Source organism: Oryx dammah, unplaced genomic scaffold (assembly GCF_014754425.2).
Source record: "Oryx dammah isolate SB20612 unplaced genomic scaffold, SCBI_Odam_1.1 HiC_scaffold_27, whole genome shotgun sequence".
In the NCBI taxonomy this organism is placed as follows: domain Eukaryota; kingdom Metazoa; phylum Chordata; class Mammalia; order Artiodactyla; family Bovidae; genus Oryx; species Oryx dammah.
Window position 1 is genome coordinate 16,217,314 of NW_024070211.1, and position 9,079 is coordinate 16,226,392.

General features: G+C 47.7%; 1 pseudogene; it reads right to left on the minus strand.

The window, feature by feature from the left end:
* Nucleotides 1-3,673: 3,673 nt before the first annotated feature.
* On the minus strand, nucleotides 3,674-4,095 carry LOC120854763 (annotated as a pseudogene).
* Between the last annotated feature and the right edge of the window lie 4,984 nt (nucleotides 4,096-9,079).

Sequence of the window (9,079 nt, forward strand, 5' to 3'; positions counted from 1 at the left end):
ACATCACAGGTGCTCAGTGAAAGTTTGTGGCAGCAAAGAGCAGGCTGAAGATTCCAGCGCTGATCCCTGCTGATGGGAAGATGAGTGACTCTCATGGGTGAAACCCCTGGGGTCTCACAGAAGGGTCAGGGAGCTGTGAGCAGATCACACTCTTATTTCCAGTAAGCGAAGGCAAAGTGGCTGGCCTGGGGATGTGAGCGTCTGTCCCTTGAGATGGTCCCAGAATCAGAGTGCTCAGGACAGGTCTCATCCAAGTCACGTGGTAAAGGAGAGAGGCCTCTAGGAAAAGCCCCAATCAGAACTGGGCCTACTCCCTGCACATCGCCACTCAAGAGCAACAGAAATGGCTGCTCAGCCTCTGTCCTGCTGCTGCTGCTGCTAAGTCACTTCAGTCGTGTCCGACTCTGTGCGACCCCAGAGATGGCAGCCCACCAGGCTCCCCCGTCCCTGGGATTCTCCAGGCAAGAACACTGGAGTGGGTTGCCATTTCCTTCTCCAATGTATGAAAGTGAAAAGTGAAAGTGAAGTCTCTCAGTTGTGTCCAACTCCTAGCGACCCCATGGGCTGCAGCCTACCAGGCTCCTCCGTCCCTGGGATTTTCCAGGCAAGAGTACTAGAGAGAGGTGCCATCGCCTTCTCCGCAGTCTCCATCCTGGCCACCACCAAAGTTTCAAGACTTCCTTTATGACCCCTGTTGTCGTTGTTCAGTTGCTCAGTCGTGTCCGGCTGTTTGTGACCCCATGGACTGCAGCATGCCAGGCCTCCCTGTCCTTCACTATTTCCCGGAGTTTGCTCAAACTCATGTCCATTGAGTCAGTGGTGTTATCTAACCATTTCATCCTCTGTCATCCCTCTCTCCTCCTGCCCTCAACCTTTCCTAGCATCAGGGTCTTTCCAATGAGTCAGTTCTTAAGATCAGATGGCCAAAATATTGGAGCTCCAGCTTCAGCATCAGTCCTTCCAGTGAATATTCAGGGCTAATTTCTGCGAAGCCCATTTTCCCTGGCTCATGGCTTCCATCTGTCTTCTGACAATGTCCCCACTCTGTGGTCTTTTCCTATGCTAAGTCTCTCTGACCCTTTGGACTTATGACAAACAACTTAGGAGACATGTGGTCAAACAAATATCTTTGCCTGTTTGAGTCTCAGTTTCTTAATCTGTAAAATTGGGATAAGACCTAATTTAGAGTGCTGTGAGAGAGCTAGATGTCCGAATAATGCCTCAGCTATTGGCATGTGTGTGAGTCTTAGTCATTCATTTGTGTCTGACTCTTTGAGACCTCATGGACTGCAGCACACCAGGCTCCCCTGTCCTGTACTATCTCCTGGCCTTTGCTCAGATTCATGTCCATCGAGTCAATGGTGTTATCTAACCATCTCATCCCCTGTCGCTCCCCTTCTCCTCCTGATCTCAGTCTTTCCCAGCATTACGGTCTTTTCCAAAGAGTTGGCTCTTTGAATCAGGTGGCCAAAGTATAGGAGCTTCAGCCTTAGCATCAGTCCTTCCAGTGAATACTCAGGGCTGATATTCTCATGATAGATTCACTTATTAATATTATTCAGGTCTTTGCTCAAATGCCAACCTCTCACCCAGACCTTCCCAACTGTCTTATCTGTAATCTCCTGAACCATCTTATTTGGAATACCTTCCCATCTTACCACCCACACGGTGGTTATGCCCTCACCCTGCTTTATTTTTCTTCTGACACTATATTCTGTAAATTCCAGAAGAGTTCCAGAAAAACATTTATTTCTGCTTTATTGACTATTCTAAAGCCTTTGACTGTGTGGATCACAATAAACTGTGGAAAATTCTGAAAGAGATGGGAATACCAGACCACCTAACCTGCCTCTTGAGAAATCTGTATGCAGGTCAGGAAGCAACAGTTAGAACTGGACATGGAACAGACTGGTTCCAAATAGGAAAAAGAGTACGTCAAGGCTGTATATTGTCACCCTGCTTATTTAACTTCTATGCAGAGTACATCACGAGAAACGCTGGGCTGGATGAATCACAAGCTGGAATCAAGATTGCCGGGAGAAATATCAATAACGTCAGATATGCAGACGACACCACCCTTATGGCAGAAAGTGAAGAGGAACTAAAAAGCCTCTTGATGAAAGTGAAAGAGGAGAGTGAAAAAGTTGGCTTAAAGCTCAACATTCAGAAAACGAAGATCATGGCATCTGGTCCCATCACTTCATGGGAAATAGATGGGGAAACAGTGGAAACAGTGTCAGACTTTATTTTTCTGGGCTCCAAATCACGGCAGATGGTGATTGCAGCCATGAAATTAAAAGACGCTTACTCCTTGGAAGAAAAGTTATGACCAACCTAGACAGCATATTAAAAAGCAGAAACATTACTTTGACAAGAAAGGTCCAGTTCTGAAAATCTAGACTTCTCTTTTACGTTTGCATCTTGTTCAAAACCCTGCAAAGCCCTGTGACCTGGAAGAGCACCTGGGTACCCGAGGGAGGTGTCTAGGGGCTTTGCAAACTACTCAGAGAAACTGCTGAGGTCTGAATTGTTCTCAGAAAAGGGATGTCAGCAAACACATGAGGCAGAGAGCCAAACGCTCCTGCGAGGTGTCACCAAGTTGGATCTACCGAGTCACTGCTGGACCCTGTCCTTCTATTGGGACTTCCAAGAAGGGATTTCCTGCCCGAGCCCCACTGGTGTGAGTTCTGAAGTTGTGCTTGGAGGTCCTCAGGTGCCTTGAAAGTGAAAGTCACTCAGTTGTGTCTGACTCTTTGCAACCCCATGAACTATAGAGTCCATGGAATTCCCCAGGCCAGAATACTGGAGTGGATGGCTGTTCCCTTCTCCAGGGGATCTTCCCAACCCAGGAATCGAACTGGAGTCTCTTGCACTGCAGGCAGATTCTTTACTGTCTGAGCTACCAGGGAAGCCCTGATATCAGGGAAGACCTGTCAGGTGACATAATAGCCACCAAACACCGTATTTGAAGGAAGATGGAAAAAGGCAAATAACTGGGTCCATCCTAAAGGAAATTAGTCCTGAATATTCACTGAAAGGATTGATGCTGAAGCTGAAACTCCAATTCTTTGGCCATCTGATCTGAAGAACTGACTCACTGGAAAGACCCTGATGCTGGGAAAGGTTGAAGGCAGGAGGAGAAGGGGACAACAGAGGATGAGATGGTTGGAAGATCACCGACTCAATGCACATGAGTTTGAGTAAACTCCGGGAGTTGGTGATGGACAGGGAGCTCTGGCGTTCTGCAGTCCACAGGGTCGCAAAAAGTCAGACATGACTGAGCAACTGAACTGAACTGAACTGTAAGTTTCACTTTTTAAAAAAACCCATGGGGGCAGTGACTACATTTTTCAAAGTATATTGAATTTAATTCATTGTACACTTCCAGTGGGTACACTCACATATGTAAATTACACCTCAGTGCATTTGATTGGAAAACAACAACAAGGGAAAAAAGAGGGAACCAGAGGGAGGAAGGGACACTGATGAGAGCCAGGCTCTCGGCCCAGGGTGTATTCCCCCAGCCATGGTTATAAAAAGTTGGGAAATGCAGAGAAACAAAAAGGAAGAGCTGTCTCCTGCTTTTTATAGAGTACAAACATTTCTTAAACAATCATCTTTTTTTTAACATAATGAAAACTTTTATATTTGGAATTAGCCAGCTGGACTCAGCTTAGGTGATCCCAATTTTGTTGGCAATATCCAAAGCATCATAGTCAGGAGCCAATCAAACATATGCCTCCTTCTCTCCATCAGGCCTGATCAGGGTACTGACCTTAGCCACAACAATGTCATAGGGCTTCTTCACAGCCTGTTTCATCTGGTGCTTGTTGGCCCTGACGTCCACAATGGACACCAGCGTGGTGTTGTCTTCTATTTTTCTCAGTTTGTTTCTCCTAGGGGCGCTCTTCCGAGGATATTTGGGCTGCCTCCTGAGTTGCAGTGTTTTGGGCCACCAGCAGGTTGGTGACGTCTGGATCTTATTTTTGTGTGTGTGGCTGTGGACACTGCTTTCTTGGCCTTCAAAGCCTTTGCTTTGGCTTCGACTTTAGGAGGGGCAGGGACTTCCTTCTTCACCGTCAGCGCCATCCTCATGAAAAGCTTGAGTGATCGTCTCTACTACTGACCCATAATGCTTTTGCATTTCTTAATGCTCCAAACAAAACAAGTGCTGTCAAGCATGTTCTACCACCGCCAAAACACTGGGTCCACAGTCAAGCAAGGACCAGAATGACAGCTCAGTTTGGCCCCAACACGGCGGCATTTAAAGTCTGTCAATAATTACCAAAATATCGTCAGTCAATCTTTATTCCAATTTTTAAAAAGGAATAAAGTGTTGCGAGGTCTCTGTCTGTCACGGGTCCTTAGAGAATGAAAAAGTTGGCAATGGCAGGGGAAAATCACAGCCTGCTGGTGCCCTCTGGTGGTAACATAGAAGGGCTGCGTTGGGATTACAAAGGTGCCAACCAACGGTTTCCCAACTGTTGTTCAGTGGCTAAGTCGTGCAGGACTCTTTGCCACCCCATGGACTGCAGCACGCCCAGCGTCCCTGTCTTTCACTATCTCCTGGAGTTTGCTCAAACTCAAGGTTCCCCAATTGGAGTTCATCAAATCTATTCAAGCAGAGCTGGCTGGGCCCTGCCCCAGTTTCTATTTTGGAAGGTGAGGCCTGAGAATCAGCATTTCTGACAAGGCCCCAGGTGACACGGCTACTGTTGCTGCTGTTCCTGAGGCCACACTTTGAGAACCACTGGTTTAGGTTTATCCATCCCAACGCCTTGTTTGTGTAATACTAAACTGCATGCTAAGAAACTGGGCTTCACTGGTGGCTCAGTGGTAAAGAATTTGTTTACAATGCTGGAGATGCGGGTTCCATCCCTGGGTTGGGAAGATCCCCTGGAAAAGGAAATGGCAACCCACTCCAGTATTCTTGCCTGGAGAATCTCATGGACAGAGGAGCCTGGAGGGCTACAGTCCATGGCATCACAGAAGAGTCAGACACGATTTAGTGACTAAAGAACGCTAGGAAATTAATTAAAACAGCAGTTTTCAACATCTCAGTAGTAGTTTATGGGTGACGCTTTTGTTGATTTTTCTAAATTTTGTAACATGGTCATGACTCTAAAATAAAAATTTTAGCAAAACCAAGAAGACCCAAAGCACATCACTCTTGTTGAAGAACTGTTAAAATAGTGCCCTTCCAAGAGACGAGCACAGACTACTTTTATGAAGATGGACTGGGCACTTCGGTCTGGCCCTTCTTGGCCACTCTAAGCCTTCTTTCTAAGGCGCTGTGCTTGCAAAGGCCCAAAGGGTAGATGAGGACTGTACCCCAACGCTGTGGGGCTGACACCCCAAATGTGGGCTGGGCCCCCGGAGGAGCCACCCCTTCCTCTGAGCCATCTCTCACCTCCTGCCAGGACTCCACATCCCTGTCCTCCCTCCACCCCCAGTCCCTGTCCCACTTGTTCGCTGATGTCAGGCTTGGGCTGCTCTCAGTTCTACAATGAGCACTGCCGTTCCCACACCTTCCCCCTCCCAGCTCTACCATCAGAGAGGGTCTGGTGGCTTGGGCAGGGGTCACTCTGGAAAGAAAAGTCCAAGAGTTGGACCCCAGCTGGCCTAGCAGGGGTCAAAGGCCTACCTGGGGCCAATTAGTTGTGGCCAGAGTTCAGAGGTCTCGTGAGAGCCACCCCTGCCCATGAGGACAGTTTGGCTTGGGACCAGATTCACCCTCCCGAGGGGTGGGGCAGACAAAGCAAAGGTCCCAGCAGCTGGGTGGGGGCACACACAATTCCCCAGGCTCCCAGGGGTTGGAGTTCAAGTCCAGTGCCAAGGCAGCACCCCTGCCAAGATGTAAGCCCCCTCCTTCGTGTCTGCTCTCCTCCCGGCTGGGCTCTGCACAGGGCGGCACTGCCCCTTCCTGAAGCAGGTGGGTGCTCCAGAATGGAGTGCCTCCGGAGGGCTCTATGCCACCTCAGCAGAGTGGAGTGGCCCCTCCACCTGTGGTGCCGGAGCAAGTGAACAATCCCCCAGGAGGACAGAGCTCTCGGAGGGCCTCAGGTCCTTCTTCACCAGGAGCCGCCCCGGAATTAAAGATCTTTTGTAACAGTTTTATTGAGCTATCGTACAATTTGCCATTTAAAGTGTACAATTCATCATAGAATGTTAAAGGTTACGTTACCACCTCTGGACACAGCCTCCACCTTTTGTTTGCTTTTTGGCCACACTGCATTGCATGTGGGATCTTAGTTCCCGGACCAGGGATCGAACCGACGCCCCCTGCACTGGAAGTTCAGAGTCTTAACCATTGGACCACCTAGGAAGTCCCTGGCATGCACCTTTTAACCTTTGAAATATCCATCATTAACAAACTCCAAGTATATCGCCAGAGGCTTACATAAAATATTTTCATAACTATAGCTGGTTTTTAAATTAACAGTTGATATCAAACAGCTCATCCTTGTCCAGTCGTGCTTCCTGATTCAGAGGTTCAATGTCAAGTGAAAGGGAATGAACTTGTTCTCAGTTTAACAGCTGGCAGCAGAGACCCCCACGGGAGAGGCGCTGTCTTTGTAGAGAAAAACACTTTGATATTTTGAGAGAAAGGTGAGATTTTAGAACATAGAAGGTGACAGGCGTCTGGGAGGCTGAGCTGCCTGAGTTGTTCCGTTTGTGGTGGTTTCGGGGCGGGGAGGGGATGGGGCGCGATGAGGAAGGACACTGATGCAAAACCTTTGAAGATGTTTTGCTGAGACATAAATCCTCCTCCCATGGCTCAGCTTTTGAGGGGATGAGGGATGAAGGCCTGAGCCCCAGCCATGAACTTTGCTTGCAATGCAGGGTCTCTTCGCAGTGACCTGGGGAAAGCAGGCCCCACCAGGTTCTGCAGGAATCTAGCCAGTCTCCTGGGAAGGTCTTCAGCATGTGTAATGGGACCCAAGCTGAGTTTCTATCAAGTCCAAGGGGCAAAGGACACCGCCAGCTGACATGCACACCAGCCGAGCTCACAGGCACATGTACACCAGTTGGGAAAGGACTGCAACATTCTAGATGCATCATACAGCTGTTTAGCTTTCTTGAGCCAATGTGTCCATGTCAAAATAGTCAGTGTTTTGAATCACCAAGTAACCAGCGTCCTCCTGGCTCCCTTCTGTGTTTCTGCCCCATGGACAGATGTCCGGGTCCCTGCACCCCTAACATTTGTTCCCCTCCATGTGGCCCCTGAGACTGTCAAGCTCTGGGATGTGACGGGGGTTGACCACCACTGCTCCAGGAACCTGCAGGGCACCATGTCCTGCAGCAACAACCAGGCATACAGAGGCTCAGGCTGCCTGTGGCACTGGGCACATAGGGGTCTGGAGCTTTGGCTGGCATCACCTCCAGCTAGCAGAGCACCACCAGGCGGACCTCAGTCTGGAGCACATACTTGACCACACCCCCAGGGTGAGCTGGTTCAGGATGCCCAGAGTTTTTCCAAAGCCAGTTTCCCAGAAGCTCTACAACTAAGGTCCTCTGTCTCTCAGGGATTCTCCAAGAGGTTAGTCAGAGTTTTTTCTTTTAAACCTTTGAAACAAGAGGGTCTGGCTCCCTACCCTTTGCATAGGCCATTGTCGTGTCCCTTCTCCAGGACTGGAGTCCTCTCGCCTGACCCCTCTTCTCCTACAGACTCAGTCCAGGGACCCACGTGTCCTTTCCTGCTCTCCTAATGTGGGGGAGGGCTGCCCTTGATGAATCCGAGAAGGCTTTCTGATACCTTCTCAAGGAGAAGAGGAACAAAATGCAAACGTAACTCCTAACAAGGAACACTGACATCCTTATAATTCTGAGTTTAATTTTCAGGCAAAAATGGTGAACATTTTTTATACTTTACACTACAATTCGTGTTTATTAGATTATCTGCTTTTTATACTACTTAGATTATTTAAGACATTGCAGTCGTCATGTATTTTATAAACTAGCACAAACATTGCTTTGTAATACTTGAAAAATAAATGTAGAACCTCAGCTCCACACAGGCAGGGATTTTTGCCTATCTTACTCATCTCTGTTTCCCCAAATGTCGGGAAAAGAGCCCTGTCACAGAGCAGGTGTACAATATGTATTTGCTGAAGGAGTGGATTATCCAATTAATCAATTTCACAAATTTAAAATACCTTTGGCACTATAACTCATAGCTTCTTTGCCATACTAAAGAAGTAATACAAGACAGTCATCCTCACATTCTTCTTAAGATGTTTAATCTGCCCGTTGTGTCTTATGGTAAATGGATGCAATGTTTATTAAGAAACAAGATTGGAGCTTCCCTAGTGGTTCAGGAGTAAAAAAATCTGCCTGCCAATGCAGGAGACAAGGGTTTGATCCCTGATCTGGCAAGATCCCATATGCCAAGGAACAACTAAGCCTGAACACTACAACTACTGAACCTGTGATCTAGAGCCAGACAGCCACAACTACAGAGCCCACATGGTGCAGCTATGGAAACCCGAGTGCCTAGAGCCTGTGCTCTGCTACAGGAGAAGCCAGAGCAATATGAAGCCCAGGCACTACAACCAGAGAAAACCCACGCAGCAACAAAGACCCAGCACAGCCATAAATAAATAAATAAAATTGGTTTTTTTAATGTATTTATTTATTTTTTATTTTACTTTACAATTCTGTATTGGTTTTGCCATACATTGAAGAAACAAGCTTGGAAATTCTTATGGCATCAAATTTATTTTCCTTGAAATGAGAGCATAGTATATTAGCATTAATAATTCTGAAATTTATGAACTGATGGAAATTCACTGAAGAAAGATTTAGCCAGCTTGGCTCTAAGAAACTGAAGGTGAAAGTCGCTCAGTCACATCCGACTCTTTGCGACCCAGTGGACTGTACAGTCCATGGAATTCTGGAGTGAGTAGCCTTTCCAGTCTCCAGGGGATCTTCCCAACCCAGGGATCAAACCCAGGTCTCCCACATTGCAGGCAGATTCTTTACCAGCTGAGCCACAAGGGAAGCCCAAGAATATTAGAGTGGGTAGCCTATCCCTTCTCCAACCCAGGAACTGAATTGGGATCTCCAGCATTACAGGAGG